Source organism: Aquarana catesbeiana, linkage group LG03 (assembly GCF_042186555.1).
Source record: "Aquarana catesbeiana isolate 2022-GZ linkage group LG03, ASM4218655v1, whole genome shotgun sequence".
NCBI lineage: Eukaryota > Metazoa > Chordata > Amphibia > Anura > Ranidae > Aquarana > Aquarana catesbeiana.
The window spans coordinates 97,252,223-97,267,822 of NC_133326.1; the positions used below are offsets into that span (position 1 = coordinate 97,252,223).

Sequence of the window (15,600 nt, forward strand, 5' to 3'; positions counted from 1 at the left end):
GCATACCTCCATATGCCTATCTCCTCGCTCACTAGTAATATCTACTTGCACCTTGAGTGTTTACAAAGGTTCTGGCCCCTCTTCTAGTCAGATTAAGGGCCCAAGGTATAACGATTATGGTTTACCTAGATGATCTGTTCTTGATAGACCAGTCAGTAGCCCGCTTAGACCAAAGTATGGTCACCACATTCGACTACCTGAAATATCTAGGTCGAATTTTCAACCTAGGAGAAATCCTCTTTAAAACCATGAAGAAGTCTAAAATACTTGGGTCCGATCATAGGTTCACCCAGAAAAGGGTATTCTTACCCCAGGCAAAGATCAGTGCCATAAAGGAACTGATTCAGGTGGTCGAAGCAAGATGAATTTCTTCTATTCAACTTTGCATGAGGTTGTTGGGAAAGATGGTGGCTTCATTCAAGGCCGTTCCTTATCCTCAGTTTCATTCGAGACTGCTGCAAAACAGTATCCTATCGGCTTGGAACAAAAAGTTCAAGCTCTACATTCCCAATGTGTCTGACTCCAAAGCCTATGGCCACATCACCCTGATAGCGCCCAATCTCATCTGATCTTGGAGGCTAAGCAGGGTTGGGCCTGGTTAGTAACCGGATGAGAGACCACCTGGAAATACCAGGTGCTGTAGGTTGGGTGCGTCGGAGCCTCAGTTTCTGGTTAATATCCAAAAATCTACTAAGGGGAAAATCCTTCCTTCAGTTACCTGGGAAGTGGTAACAACATATGCCAACCTTTTTTGTTCAGGTTGGGGAACAGTCTTGGAAGAGGCAAGTGTCCAAGAGAAGTAGCTCAGATCAGAAATGGCCTTGCCCATTAACATTTTTGAAATTCAGGCAGAGCTCTTGGTCCTGAGGGCCTGAATGTTCGGTTTACGGTATTGTCCTGTCAGGATTCAATCCGACAATGACACAGCAATGGCCTATATTAATCACCAAGGGGGCACAAGAAGTTGTGCGGCCCAGAGAAGGGTGAATCATACCCTATCTTGAGCAGAAAACAATGTACTTTGCCTATCGGCAGTCTTCATTCTAGGAATAGAAAATTGGCAGGCAGACTACTTGAGTCGCTAGCAGTTGTTCCCGGGAGAATGGTTCCTTCACCCCAATATCTTCCTGTCAATATGCCAGACATAGATCTGTTTGCGTCCAGGTTCAACAAAGAAATCGACAATTTTGTGTCAAGAACAAAGGATCCACTAGCATGCGGAACAGGTGCCTTGCTATTCCCGTGGAATCGGTTCTCACTGATTTATGCATTCCCTCCTATTCTGCCTGCATCCACGACTTCTTCGCAGTATCAAGCAGGAAGGGAAGTCGTTGATTCTTGTGGCCCCCAGTGGGGCCCAGGAAATCTTGGCATGCAGAGATCGTAAAGATGGCAGTAGGGGACCCGTGGACCCTACAATCACAGCCAGACCTTCTCTCGCAAGGCCCGGTGTTCCATCCTACTTTACAAATGCTAAATTTAATGGTCTGGCTATTGAGACCCACACTCTGAAAAACCGTGGGTTGTCAGGTTTCTATCTTGGTAATGCAAGGGAGCCGGCCTCCATAATGATATATTATGGAGTCTGGGAAACATATGTCTCCTGGTGTGAAACCAGGAGTTGCACCCCAGGAAATAAGTCAAAGGTAGAATCCTTGGCTTTCCGATGATGGGGTGTGAAATAAGGCTGGCCTTGAGTGCTTCCAAGGACAGGTCTCGGCCTTATCGGTATTATTTCAACGACCACTTGCTTCACATTCTTTAGTTCGTAACTTTATTCAGTGGGTAACACGGCTTAATCTCCAGTTGGGTAATCCCTGAACCCTTGCGACTTGAATTTAGTTTTGTCGGCATTACAAGACAGCCTTTTTTTGGGGGCCGATACAACATATTCCCTTGGTCCTTTTTTGACAAGGAAACAATTTTTTCTGGTAACCATATCTGCTGCAAGAAGGGTATCAGAATTGATTGCTTTTTCTTGAAAAGAGCCATATTTTCATTGTTCACAAGGATAAGGTAGTATTGCGTCCTCATCCTAATTTTTTACCAAAGGTAATATCAGGTTTTTATCTAAACAAGGATATTTTGCTACCTTCATTTTTCCAGAACCCTGTTCTATGGAAGAAAAATCACTACATGCTCTTGATGTGGTGAGAACAGTCAAAGTCTACTTAAAGGCGACTGTTCAGATTCAGAAAATGGATGTTTTATTCCTGTTGCCTGAAGGTGCTAAAAGAGACAGGCAGCATCGAAACCTACCATTTCTAAATGGATTTGACAAGTAATCGTTCAAGCTTATGGTTTAAAGAGGCACTCCTTTAATGCTGTTAATGCTTCATGGGCAGTGCATCACCAAGCCTCCATGGCTCAATTCTGCAAGGCCGCAACTTGGTCTTCAATCCATACATTTACCAGATTCTATCTGGGGGATGTAAAAAGACATGAGGATGTTGCCTTTGGGCGCAGTGTACTGCAGGCAGCAGTATGAATCCTCTGGTCTCATGGTGCCCTACTTTGGTTGTGTCTCCCTCCCCTCAGTTGGCATTGCTCTGGAACATCCCACATACTAATTACTATGGCTCTGTGTCCCGTGATGTACGATTAAAGAAAATAGGATTTTTACAGCTTACCTGTAAAATCCTTTTCTTTTGAAGTACATCACGGGACACAGAGGTCCCTCTTTCTAGTATACACATGTATTGCTTTGCTACAAAACTGAGATACTCCCAGTAGTAGGATGGGTTATAAAGGGAGGCAACTTCCTGTTTAGGGTATGCCAGTGTCCAGCACCTGAAGGTATAACCCACATAGTAATTACTATGGCTCTGTGTCCCGTGATATACTTCAAAAGAAAAGGATTTTACAGGTAAGCTGTTATAAAAATCCTATATTTGTAGATGTAAGTAAACATGCAGAAATCCAATATCTCAGGTTTTATAAAAGAAAGAGCCACTAAACATTATTTCTTGATGTTCCAAAATAATATATAGGATCCATAAATATTAATTACTTTCGAAAAGATAAAAGGTCCACTAAAAATAATTTCATTATTTTCTAAAATAATGAAATAGCCTCAAATATTGCACATTTTATGTACAGTATAAGAAACTTTAATGAGATCAATTGATGAATATACAGGAGTATAGGTATTATCCAAACTGAATATACTTAAAGAGGAGCCCAAGTACATGTGTTTTACAAGTTTGGATAAAGAGGGTAAGAGTTAGAACCTCTACAATGATTTTTGCTAGCACTGAAACAGGAAGTGAGGGTAAATCTTTCCACCGGGGACATAGGCAGTGATAAACAATATAACAGAGGTTCTTCCCAAACCTATCCAAAGTTACAAAATAAAAAAAGTTAACTTTTGGCTTGAATTAATTTTAATTAATTAACTGATAATATTGTACAGGAAGTTGTTTTTTCACACACCCTGACTGCCTGTTCTACAATTGTATAACCCCATATAAAGAATTTACAAACTGCTTTTACAGATTTAAGCAGATACTTGGTTTTTTTTGCTAAAAATAACAAACATGTTATACTTATCTGCCCTGTGCAGTGGTTTTGCACAAAGCAGCCCAGATCCCTATTTCGGGTACTCCTGGCCCCACCCCTCCGTTGAGTGCCCCCACAGCAAGCAACTTGCTATGGGGGCACATGAGCTGAGCCGTAGATCTGTGTGTCCATTCAGACACAAAGCCGTGGCCCACCCCGTCCCCTCTCTCTCCTCATTGGCTCACTGATTATGATTGACAGCAATGAAGCGCCAATGGCGCTTCGCTGCTGTCTCAGCCTATGAAGTGTTAAAGCCAAGTCTCTCGTGCAACATCGCTGGATTGAGATGTGGCTCAGGTAAGTATTAGGGGGGCTGAGGGCGGCTGCTGCACACAGAATGCTTTTTATCTTAATGCATAGAATGTATTAAGATAAAAAACCTTCTGCCTTTACAACCACTTTAAGCAAAAATACCAGGTCACACAAAAAAAGTTACAGATACATAAATATCTTATTTTTTATATACTTGTTTGTGAATGTACTCACAGCACCTTCACATAAAGAAACTTTTTTCATGTAGATTTACTGATCATTTGACATTGTCCTCTGCTATCTCTCATCTGTCTCAGCCCAACTCTTGCATAGCCCATGAATACTCTTTTATTGAGCATTCCTGTAAAAATTATATTAAGAAATCTTTTCAAAACAAAAACAAGTCTCATGAATTTAAACACAATGCCTATAAAACCCAGCAGCAATATTCTGAACTGTTTGGCAATACCATATATTTCTAGAAACAAAGAAAATGTATGATAAATGCATTCCAACGTCTAAAAGTTCTCAGCAATTCCTCAGCTATAAAGCTGGAGAATGGATGAAAAGCATATGAGTATTTTGCATCAAAAAGGAGATTAATTGCCATTCTATCCTTTTTTTCATTCATGTCAAGCTGAAGAAGTTGAATGTTCCATTTAAATAACTACTTAAAAAACACTTTAAAGGTAAACATTATTATTTCACTTTCTTTTATAATTAACAGAATCGCATAGATTTAAAAAAAAAAAAAAGGAAGAGAATTGTTATTGTACCTGATAAACAGAGAACAACTACTTAAAGCTGTCATATTTGAAAAATAATATTTTATGTCAAATGCTAGGAAAAACAACACAATATTTAAATGTTATGCCCACAGTAAGGCTGGCCATACAGGGTGCAAATTTCTTTCCTGCGACCATTGGGGATTGATATTTTTACTATTGCCATTTAAATAAATTTAAAATGTCTGATGCACCAATAAGCAATGGCAAAAAGATAATATTTTATAATAAAAGATAAGTTTTATAATTACACTAAAGAAACAGTGTTTAGGTAGCTGCCAGTCAGCCCTTTTGGAAGCTGTTTCAAAGTTTTAGTGGACAGGCCTCTCATTGCATAGTATTTTGCTACTATTTACCATTAAAGAGTATGTAAACCCAGCATTTCATATCCCTGATATGTGGCTGCTGTACCATGTACTTGTATGAAAAAGTATCATTTTCCTCCTTGTTTTGCTTCATTGTGTGAAATCTCTGGTGTTCCTGTCAGTCCCTCTGCTTTCCTATTAAAAAACGAACCACACTAAGCAGGAGAACGGTTCTGTAGGTTTGCTGGGAGCTCACCCCGCTCTCCTCCAATGAACAGGCTTGTCCTGACACCCCCCCCCCCCACCACTTGGACAGCCATTTACTGGGAAGATCAGCTTGCTGCTTTTCTGCTTTTTCTCCTCCCCCAGCTCTTACACAGCTGAGAACAGAGGGAATGTGATTACTTATAAAAAAAGGAAAAAGAGGTATTTATATATATTTTTTATATTTTTTTATATACCTTTTAAATTTATATACAAATGTTTTTCCTTTATTTTCTATTATAATTTGAATAGGTTGTTTTACAAGGCAATTGTTTACAATCACTTTAAATACTACCAATGTGTTTCAGAGCATGGGCAGTGGATGTAATTAGAATCATGATGAGATGCAATAGGAGATCTATGTTAGGACTTAATAAGGACTTTATTTGTTACTCCAAATGCAAATCTTTTAAGGATAATCCTAAAACACATGAGCTACTGGCTGTCTCTGGTGGTTTTGAGGCCTTCTTAGAGTAAGATATGTAAATACTTTTACCAGCACCTGGCTAGGTATTATCATTATGTAATGATAGATATGAACTTTTATGAACTTTTGAATATTTGTAAATCTGGTCCCTTTATTCCAGGAGGCATCAAAACCACAAAATACAGCCAGCAGTTCATGAGTTTTAAGATTATAATTCGTTTTTTTATTTTGAGCAATAAATACAGTATTTGTCAAGCCCCAACATAGGTCTCCTATTGCATCTCATCATGACTCTAATAACATCCACTGCTCAAGCCTTGAGGAAGGGGGAGAACTTTCCCCCAAAATGTGTTGGCTGTATTTGATGCTCTTTACCAATAAACATTTCAAAAAGACCTTTGAGTGTTATGAACTTTTGTATGAGGTGCTCCTCAATACCCATCCAGAGTTTATCAGTTGCTGTTTGACACCTTTGGAGATTTTACTGGCAGCCCTTTCACTGCAAAACAAAGTAGCTAGAAGAATTTAAAGGAAGAGTTGTCTCCTAGCCCCCCTACAATCTTGGTTTGAGTGGTAATAAAATTCCCAATGTATTTTAATAAGGTGATACAAACAAGATTTAATCAATCGGCAGTTTTGGTTAGGTAGGCAGTGTGTATGACATTAGCTGTGCATATTGTTTTACATTGAGTTAATGTGGGATACACTGTTCAGGACTGGTAGCTTTGCATCAGATCAAATATAAGGTAAAACCATTTAAGAACCAAAGTGTGCCTCATTCAGATGTAAGGCAGCAGCATCATGCTTAGGAAACCTAGTGGCAAAGGAGTTCTTTTAGAGGTAGAGGCAATGATGTAAGTAAAGAACAAAGAATAATATTTAGATTAGGTACTTTTTTTTTTACTTGTAGATCACCTTTCCTAAGAAATCAGCTCAGAATTTCAAGGCATCAGTTTTGGTTCCAGTTGGGTATATATAACAGTACAGTAAAGCTATCCAAGATCTCTTACAATGTATACACATAAAATGACTATACTGTATGTGGTGTTACATGCTCTATATTTTAGTCCTGGTCTTTGAAATTTATATTCAATTTGCAATTGGAAAAATTGTGGAGTACTGCAAATTAGTGGTGGCCAATGTAGAGTTCTATACATAGATTCTGATTCAGTTAGAAATAACCTTAGCTATAAGGCGCCAATTTGTAAATTGTAACTTTTAGGGAATTGCGCTACAACACAGTAAATATTGGGCATTTTACAGCAGTCTGGCCAAGTATATGATTTGCAACCTCCCTATATAATTGTGTTGTCATATAGAAATGTGTGAGACATACAGTAGCTGGTGAGCATTGGAATAGTAAATCGCAGCTACATATTACCATCAATATGTTAAATTGGTTACCATGGAAGCACATGCGATTCTGTCATATGAGAAGAAATGGGCTGAATGAAAGGAAGAAAGAGACAAGGTGCGCCAATCTAATTGCAGTATGTACGGACAGTTTAATAATGTTGAAAATAAAAGGTGGCCAAATGGCTCAAATGGTGGCCAAATGGTTTGTCTTTCCGGTTTCCGGCGTCCCCGAGCGTGCGTTCCACGCTGGTTGCACTTCCGGTTCCTGACTCTGGTATCCTCGAGGATGAACGGCTGACCAGCTGAGCCCTACACCCAGGTCCCCCTGCACACCTTGCATAAAGACGGCGCCCACCACCTGCAGGACATACGGGTCATCCTGTTGTGCATCTCCATCTGGGCAATCTCCTCCAGACCCTGCTGGGACGCCTCCAGTGTTTCTGCTGTGGACCCCACCAGTGAACATCCTATACATGTATTACATGCTTGATTCTCACTTCCAAGTTGTGAGTAGCCATTTGGCCACCTTTTATTTTCAACATTATTAAACTGTTTGTACATACTGCACTTAGATTGGCGCACCTTGTCTCTTTCTTCATTTGTCAGAGTGTTTGCTTCTACTCCCAAGGGAGCTGCCGCTGGTGCAAAGTAATTTTATTTCCCCATCTCTCACTACCAGGACTTTTTCTAACAATTTTTAAAACATCATATATTAACATCATATATTATCATTAAATTTATCTTATTTGACTGCTGCTATAATGTATAGTTAGTCATTGCGCCATTACTTCCCTTTCCTGCTGAATGAAAGGAATAGCAACCATTTTTTTTAGTTGCTGATTCTGATCATTTTATGTTATTTAATACTGAACTCCAGGCAGATATAAAAGAAACAGATCGATGTAGCTCTGTAATAATAAATACATCATTACCTGCATTTTTTTAATTGCAAGCAGTGCAAGTACCTGAATTTGATCTGGTGTTAGCCTCTTGCAGTCCCTGTGAAGCAGGGCTAGAGTGTGAAAAAAAGAAATAGTTCAAGGAGGCAATCAGTTTACGTACATGTTGATAGAAAGAGGGGGCAGATTGATGGAGATATGAGCTCACTATGCTGCTTCTCTCCTTCACTTCCAGTCACAGGCAGTATCAGGTGATGTCAATTATGACAAAACGTGTCAGGTGAAGCTTGTGTTCATGATGTCATAGCGTGCTTTGTTCCAGGACCTTCCCCTTACAATTTCAGTGATGGATGTTTTAAACAGCGCTGTGTTTCATCAGACTCTTTTAAGTGTTTAGTGTAACAAGAATTTTAGCAATGGTTTTATACTATGTGCAGATGCTTGGTATTCCTTTGCATATATCCATGAGATGAGAGGTTTACCTGTGAATACGGTGATCCCCACATTGGTCCTATCCCGGAGTGTATGGAGATCTACAAAAAGGCTATATGGCTGGATTGAGTCTTCTAAAGAGTGACTGGAAAACAGCCCATTTGACTCAATACCTATGGCATATGGGTCCATTCACTTTGGTAAGCTTGCTTGCTGTATTTATGCTGGTGGATCACTGAGTGACTCTGGAGCCACAGATGTATCATTTATACACACAGAAATTCACTTGTCATTTCTCCTTGGACTCACTGTATACCGCGGTGCGTCACTTGGACGCACACAATTTTTTTGCTGGTGTTTTGATACTTTGGACTCTTTTCTATAATTTATATTTGTAGAGGTGTCTATTCACCCTGATTTTTCACATACACTGTTGTGTTTTTACAGATTTTATTAATTTTTAATTTTTTGACCTGGGCTAAGAGGAAGTGGGTTGAATGGTGCTGACTATCAGGCTAATTATGTCTAGTGGCAGAAAAACAGTACTGCAGGAGAAATCTCTGGATTGAAGTGAGTATTTCAGTAAAAGCTGGTTTTACTTGTTTATATTTTTGCAAGCTACTTATTTTGTTTTGTATTTGTGGCAGGAATTTTGCTTTAAAGGTTAAAGTAAAAGGCAAATCAAGACCTAACTAAGTTTAAATCTATTTCCATCCCCATTCTAAGCCAATTTCTACCCTGCAAAAGGAAAGATGTCTATTATGAAGTTGCACCGGGTCGGTCACCTAACTGGGTCCTAGCTCCTGCTTCAGTGTAGAGGAGGGATAGCTGACAGTGGATGCCCTATAGTAACCCTATGGGTGACGTCATGGCAGCCGTTGTTGGAGCTCTCTCCTCTGCACTGAAGACAGCATCATAGAGATCATTTGACCAGACTGGAGCAACTTCAGAATAGGTATCTTTCCTTTTACAGGGTAGATAGAATAGACTTAGAATGGGGGTGGAAGTAGATTTAACCACTTCCAGCTAACCGCCTTAGCTGTATGTCGGTATTTTGACGTAGAATACCGGGGCTATGGCAGCAGATAGCTGCCATAACCCCGGTATTTTTTGAAACGGCGGGCGGTCCTCCTTTAGGATAAAAGTGGTCTTCGCATCAGATTTGCCATGAGATCACTTTTATTAGCGGTAGGAGAGGTGCCCACCCCTCTTCTACCACGTTTCGATCATGCAGAGCCACCAGTAGCGGCGGTGACGATCCTATCCTTTCCCCTCAGAGGCTGTGAGTCGAGTGAGGGAATTATGGCCCCCACTCGACTCAATGACGTTGGATGACGGAAGTAATGTCAAACGTCACTTCCGCCCAACGGCCTTAAAGGGGGAAAAAAATGTTTTATTGAAAAAAAAATACATGTATTTTTTTATTTTGTATTGCATTTAAGTGTAAATGTGAGATCTGAGGTCTTATTGACCCCAGATCCCACATTAACCGTTTGCCAACCAGCCGCCGTCATTATACTGCGGCAGGTCGGCACGATCCCGCAAGCCGTCGTAGCTGTACATCGGCATCTTTAAGAAGGATAGCCGGCATACGCACGCCTACCAGAGGTGCGCACACATGCCCGCTGCACTGCAGGGGTGCCGATGTGCGTGGCCAGCGGTCTCGATGACAGCTGGCCACGCACGATTGTGGGCACAAGAGCCAGAACAGGGACGTGTGTGTGTAAACACACAAATCCTTGGTCTGTGAGCTGAGGAGAGACAGATTGTGAGTTCCTACTAATGTTTACATTCCTTGTAAAAGGAATAAAAGTGATCTAAAAGATTTTTTTTAAAGGGACAGTGTAAAAATAAAAAATAAAAAGTAAAATAAGAAAAATAAAATAAAAATTTAAAGCGCCCCAACCCGCCGTGCTCACACGCAGAAGCGAACAAATACGTAAGTGGCGCCCGCAAATGTAAATGGTATTCAAACTACACATGTGAGGTATCGCAGTGATCGTTAAAGCGAGAGCACTAATTCTAGCAAAAGATCTGTGCTTTAACTCAAAATTGGTAACCTATAGAAATTTTTAAACATTGCCTATGGAGATTTATAAGTTTATAGTATTATAAACTTAGTTTATAAGTCAAAGTTTGTCGCCATTCCACGAGCGGGTGCAATTTTAAAGCATGACATGTTGGGTATCAATTTACTCTGCGTAACATTATCTTTCACAATATAAGAAACATTTGGGCTAACTTTACAGTTTTCTTATTTTTTAATTAAAAAAAGTGTATTTTTTTCCAAATAATTGCATTTGTAAAACCGCTGCGCAAATACAGTGTGACATAAAGTATTGCAACAACCGCAATTTTATATTCTAGGGTGTCTGAAAAAAAATATATAATGTTTGGGGGTTCTGAGTAATTTTCTAGCAAAAAAAAACAGATTTTAACTTGTAAACAACAAGTTTTGAAAAATAGGCCTGGTCCTTAAGTGGTTAAATTTAGTTTTAGCTTTAGGTTTTGACTTGCCATCCGCTTCCAGTTTTCTATATTTGCTCATGTGGAGGTGGTGGCACTTTAGCTGTTTGATTTGTTGCTAAAATACATTCATATCAATTGATGATGATAGAGAGAGACCAACAATCAATAGAAAAGCATTGTATGAACTATTTTCCAATTTCTTGACAGCCTGAATGAACATACACAGCATAACAAAGCCTTGTCATCAAGCAGTAGCTACTGTATATATATTGGCAAATATAAAATGTGTGAAATAATATAGAACGCTAACAATTATTTTACATATTAATTTAAGGTAGCTACAGGATACCTCATGCTGGCTGAGAGCAGATTGTTTAGCTGCTTTTAGCACAGATAACCAATTAAATGAAAGGCTGTTTGAAACCCCTGTGTAACACTTTCTCAAGCTGTTAATGCTTTTCATGGCCAAAATACTGATGAAGCCATCACAAACAAAGACTTAACATGCTGAAATTTTGGCTATAGATGCACAACAGAACTTTGTAAAACAATACATAGAAATTTTGGGCAGATACAAAAAAACACAAACTAATGCAGCTCTGTATTCAGTTATCCATCATTAAATGTATTTTTCTTATGCAGGCAGTGTAAATATCTGAATTTCACTTGATATCAAGTGCAATCCCCTGCACAACAGAAAGAAGAATGTGAGCAGCACAAGGAGCCAATTCGTTACACTGCAGTGCTTATATGCTAACAAGGAGCAGGGTAACCGAGAGATGAGCTCATCAGTTTGCTACTTCTTGTTCACTGTCCAATCACAGGCTAGGGACAAGAGCTATAAGTGTTACTTACCCGCCTTAACCTGGCCATAGATAGATACAATTTTAAATGAAAATTCGTAGAAAAAAAATCTTTGGAACATTTGCACAAAAATTCTCAAAACATTTGAATATCATTTGAAAGATTTAATTTGCTTATAAAGTATAACTAAAGGCAAACCTTTTTTTGTAGTTTTGGATAGATTGGAGAGGAATTAGAACACCTATCAGTTTTTATTGCTGTCAGTGTCCTTGTTAAGGAGTCACCCCCTCTATTTGTCCTGTTTACCATTATCTTTGAAAGTAAAGATAAACCCAAATTTTGGGTTATCCCCAGAAAAGCAACAGAGTGGAAATCTTCCAATGGGGACACTAGTTCTGGTAACCTGGGGTCCCCAAGGAATTCCCTTAAAGGATGTCCACCCTTACACTAAAATCACTACATCTACAGATATCCACGATATAAGACTAGCCTATCTAGCCCTATAAAGAAGAAATCAGTATACATACTTTTTTGAAGTCGATTCGGTCCAGTCTCCAGAGGCGGAAACTCTGCAGAGGACACAGCCGACAACGGCTGTGAAATGAATGGGGAGTGACGTCACCCATAGACTTACTATGGAGCTTCCGTTGTCAGCTGTGTCCTCTGCACCCACCTCCACAGCAAAGCTGCAGCTGACAGCTCAGCATGGGATCGGGTCGGATCGGCTTCAAAAAAGGTATGTATACTGATTTCTTCTTTACAGGGTTAGATAGGTTAGTGTTAGATCGTGGATGTCTGTAGATGTAGAGATTTTAGTGTTAGGGTGGACTTCTACTTTAATTTTCAGGGATTTCCTCTCACTTCCTGCTTGACTATTTGACTATGGGACAGGAAGTAAAGGGAGATCTCCCAAATGGGAAACAGATGGTGAATAAAAAAATCTGAAAGGTGTTATAATCCTCCCTTGCTCTATCCAAAAAAAAAGTTTTGCCAATAGTTTTACTTTAAGATTTGATTTTGGAATAAATAGACTTTACCAAATGTAAACTATATACACTGTTAGAGATTTGATTGTTTGAGAAAACGTTTCTCTAATTTTCTTGCACTGCAGTCGAAAACAAATGTTGGTTTAACCAATCAATGGTTGGAAAAACAAACAAACTTTCCTAGATCATTTTTTTTCTTAGAATTTGCATTTGAAATTCCACTCATCTATGGCCAGTTTTAGAGGAAAATCAGGTCTCCAAGCTGCCTGTGCAATGTTGAGTAATCCTCAGAACTGGATGGACCGAAATACAAATTATTTGGCAGGTACTGCAGTTTCAACATAAGTATTTAATTTGTACGTTTAGCTGTTTCCCAAGAATTCAGCTTTAACCATGTTAACCTGTCATATCACAATGTTAAATTAAATGCTACAGGGTCTATCTGTTGCAGTTACAGTATCAAGCGCTATCTTTGCTGGGAACCTATTTGCTTAAATAATTTGGGTTACCAGTAATATATAGTGCTTGTTTATTAAAGTAATATTGTCTGCTATGGAATGGTGTTTATAAGTACATGATAAATTAGCATATCCTGTAAATGTTTGCAACTAACAGAGGTCTGTTAAGGCACTATTTAAATGTAGTGAACTTTTTTTTTGTTGAAGAAGAATTAGCTAATTTAGTGTTGCACAGAGTGGTGAAGGAATAGAACATCTTTCAGGTTTTATCTGTAGTTTGTGTCTCTTTTGGGGAAATCTCTTCAATGGGAACATAAGTGGAAGGGGCTAACTGGCTTGGTACTAGACTGGATCGTTTAAAGTACACAAACAATCCAAAACTAAGAAAAAGAGTGTGTGTGTGTGTTTAATACAAAAGAGCTTGTATTGGTATTAAAATGGGCCTAAAGCCTAAACAACTTCAAATTTATTTTTTATTTTTAAAGCTAATCTCCACCTTTAATATCACTTTAACCATTAACAAGCTGGCACAAACAAACTGTTTTCTACACTAACAGATGCCCCCCGTCTCAGCTACATACATAAAATAGCTCTATGTTCCAGTAGTGGGATGGGAACCTCCCATTCCACAACCAGTACAAAATTGAGCTGGGCTGAGCACTGCTCAGCAATTCATGAGCAGTTTTGTATTCTCTGAATTAATACAAAGTTTCCTCTGTTTGGCTGAGATTGAGATTGTGATGTCATCTACCCACCTCTCTGCCTCAGCTACATAACAGATAAATATAGCATATATAGAAAACTTGAGGATATTGAGCTTTATCTTAATGATCTGAGCAGAGTTCTTGCACAAGTATTTAATGGACTGAGCTTTTCAGAACACCAGACACAATGTCCCTTTTGAACAAAACTGACTCTAGCACTAGAGGGGTGGCAGCAGCACACAGTCTCAAAGATCTCTCACACCAGCCTGTACTCACTAATGCCCTTGGATACTCGGTTGCCTCCTTCCAGTGATACCAGACTAGATCCCCAGACAAAAAGTCCCTCTGTCAGCTCCAATGACTTTCAGTAGAATAGCCCTCCCCCAGTTAGCCTAGCTGGGACCTCTATGAACAGCAGACACGTGGCAGACTTGCCCAGGGGCAAACAATACCCCCCCAAGTTGAGATCTCCTCTTCAGGGCCCTTCTGCTCCAAGTCACAGAAAATGTATGCACATTCCCAGACACCATCTGGGCACCTCTCCCAGAAATTGACCAGGGCTGCATAAATATTCAGCTGCTGATTAGACTCTCCCAGCTCACTATATTCCAGAACCTTTCCAAACAGGCAGGGGGAACCAGTCAACCCTGCAGCCAGTGAAACACAGAACAGACCAAAATAATCATATTCAGCTACACTAATTAGGGTGACCCAAAACTAAATTTGCCTAACCTAGCACCTATCTAGGAGGGTGCTCTACAGCGGAAGCTTTGTATTCATTCATAGAATACAAAGCTGCATAAGAATGGCTGAGCAGCACAAACTCAACTTTGTTCTGGGTGTGGGACAGAAAGTTCCCATACCACTGCTGGGACACAGTGTTGTATACTGTATGTAGCTGAGGCTACCTACAGTGTGCTCAGCAGGTGCACCTGTCAGTCTAAAAAATCGTTTGTTTGGGCATGCTTGCCCCAAACAAAATAGTTAAAGTTGCAGTAATGGTGGAGAATCAGATTTAAATTGAGAGAGCATTAGAACTTCTGACAGTTTCTTTGTTGTTGTTGTATGTCCTAATAACAAGTGTCAGAGTACCATTTTTAGAATGTGAAACCTCTTTGAGATTTGTATTATTGGCTTTGGGTCTTCCTGTTCTAGTCATGCGCATTCACCTAATTTGTTGTCAAGTTGGCAGAAAAAAATCACAGAAGGGGTCATGGGTATTTATCGTGGTCAGTACCAGGGGTGGCGCCCATGTGCCCCTATCCATGCGTCTGCCCCCTTGCAGGATGCTGGGCGCATGAATTATAATGGCAAAGGTGTTTTTATGAAGCACTGATCAGAGCCAAAGGCTCTAATAGGCTTCAAAATAGGGTGTACTCGTGTACAGAGAATGCGCTCACAGCCCACCCAGGTGTGTTACAATAGCAAATGAATATTCGATATTCTAACACTAATCCTCCTCCCGGCCAATAAGGAAGCAGGTCCAAGACTCATCACTCGATTGGCTAAAAGGATAGGCAATCCTATTGGATGCCTAGGAGGAGGGGAGGAGACCACGGCCGCCGTGATGAAGGAAAGGGACACAGAAGCCGCTGCCTGATGCTCACTCCCTGCTGCTCGATGCCTGCTGCCTGCTGCCCAATGCCTGATGTCTGATTCCGCTGCCTAGATGGGGTAAGTGCTGGACCTACTGGCAGATGGAAGGGGGGGTGTCAGTATTGAATTATGATATTTAAAAAACTTGTTTTGTAGTTGGTTACCTCATGCTTTATTTTTGTTTACATGGCTTAATACCGCAAGATGACATTTACAGACATACAAGTGAATGAGTTAAAGGATTGACATAACCCTTAATCCCAGCTCCAACCAAGGTTTCAGTCAAAGAATTTAAAAGGTGACAA

General features: G+C 39.9%; 1 pseudogene; it reads left to right on the forward strand.

Moving 5' to 3' along the window:
• Positions 1-527: 527 nt before the first annotated feature.
• On the forward strand, positions 528-646 carry LOC141135762 (5S ribosomal RNA; annotated as a pseudogene).
• Positions 647-15,600: the final 14,954 nt, after the last annotated feature.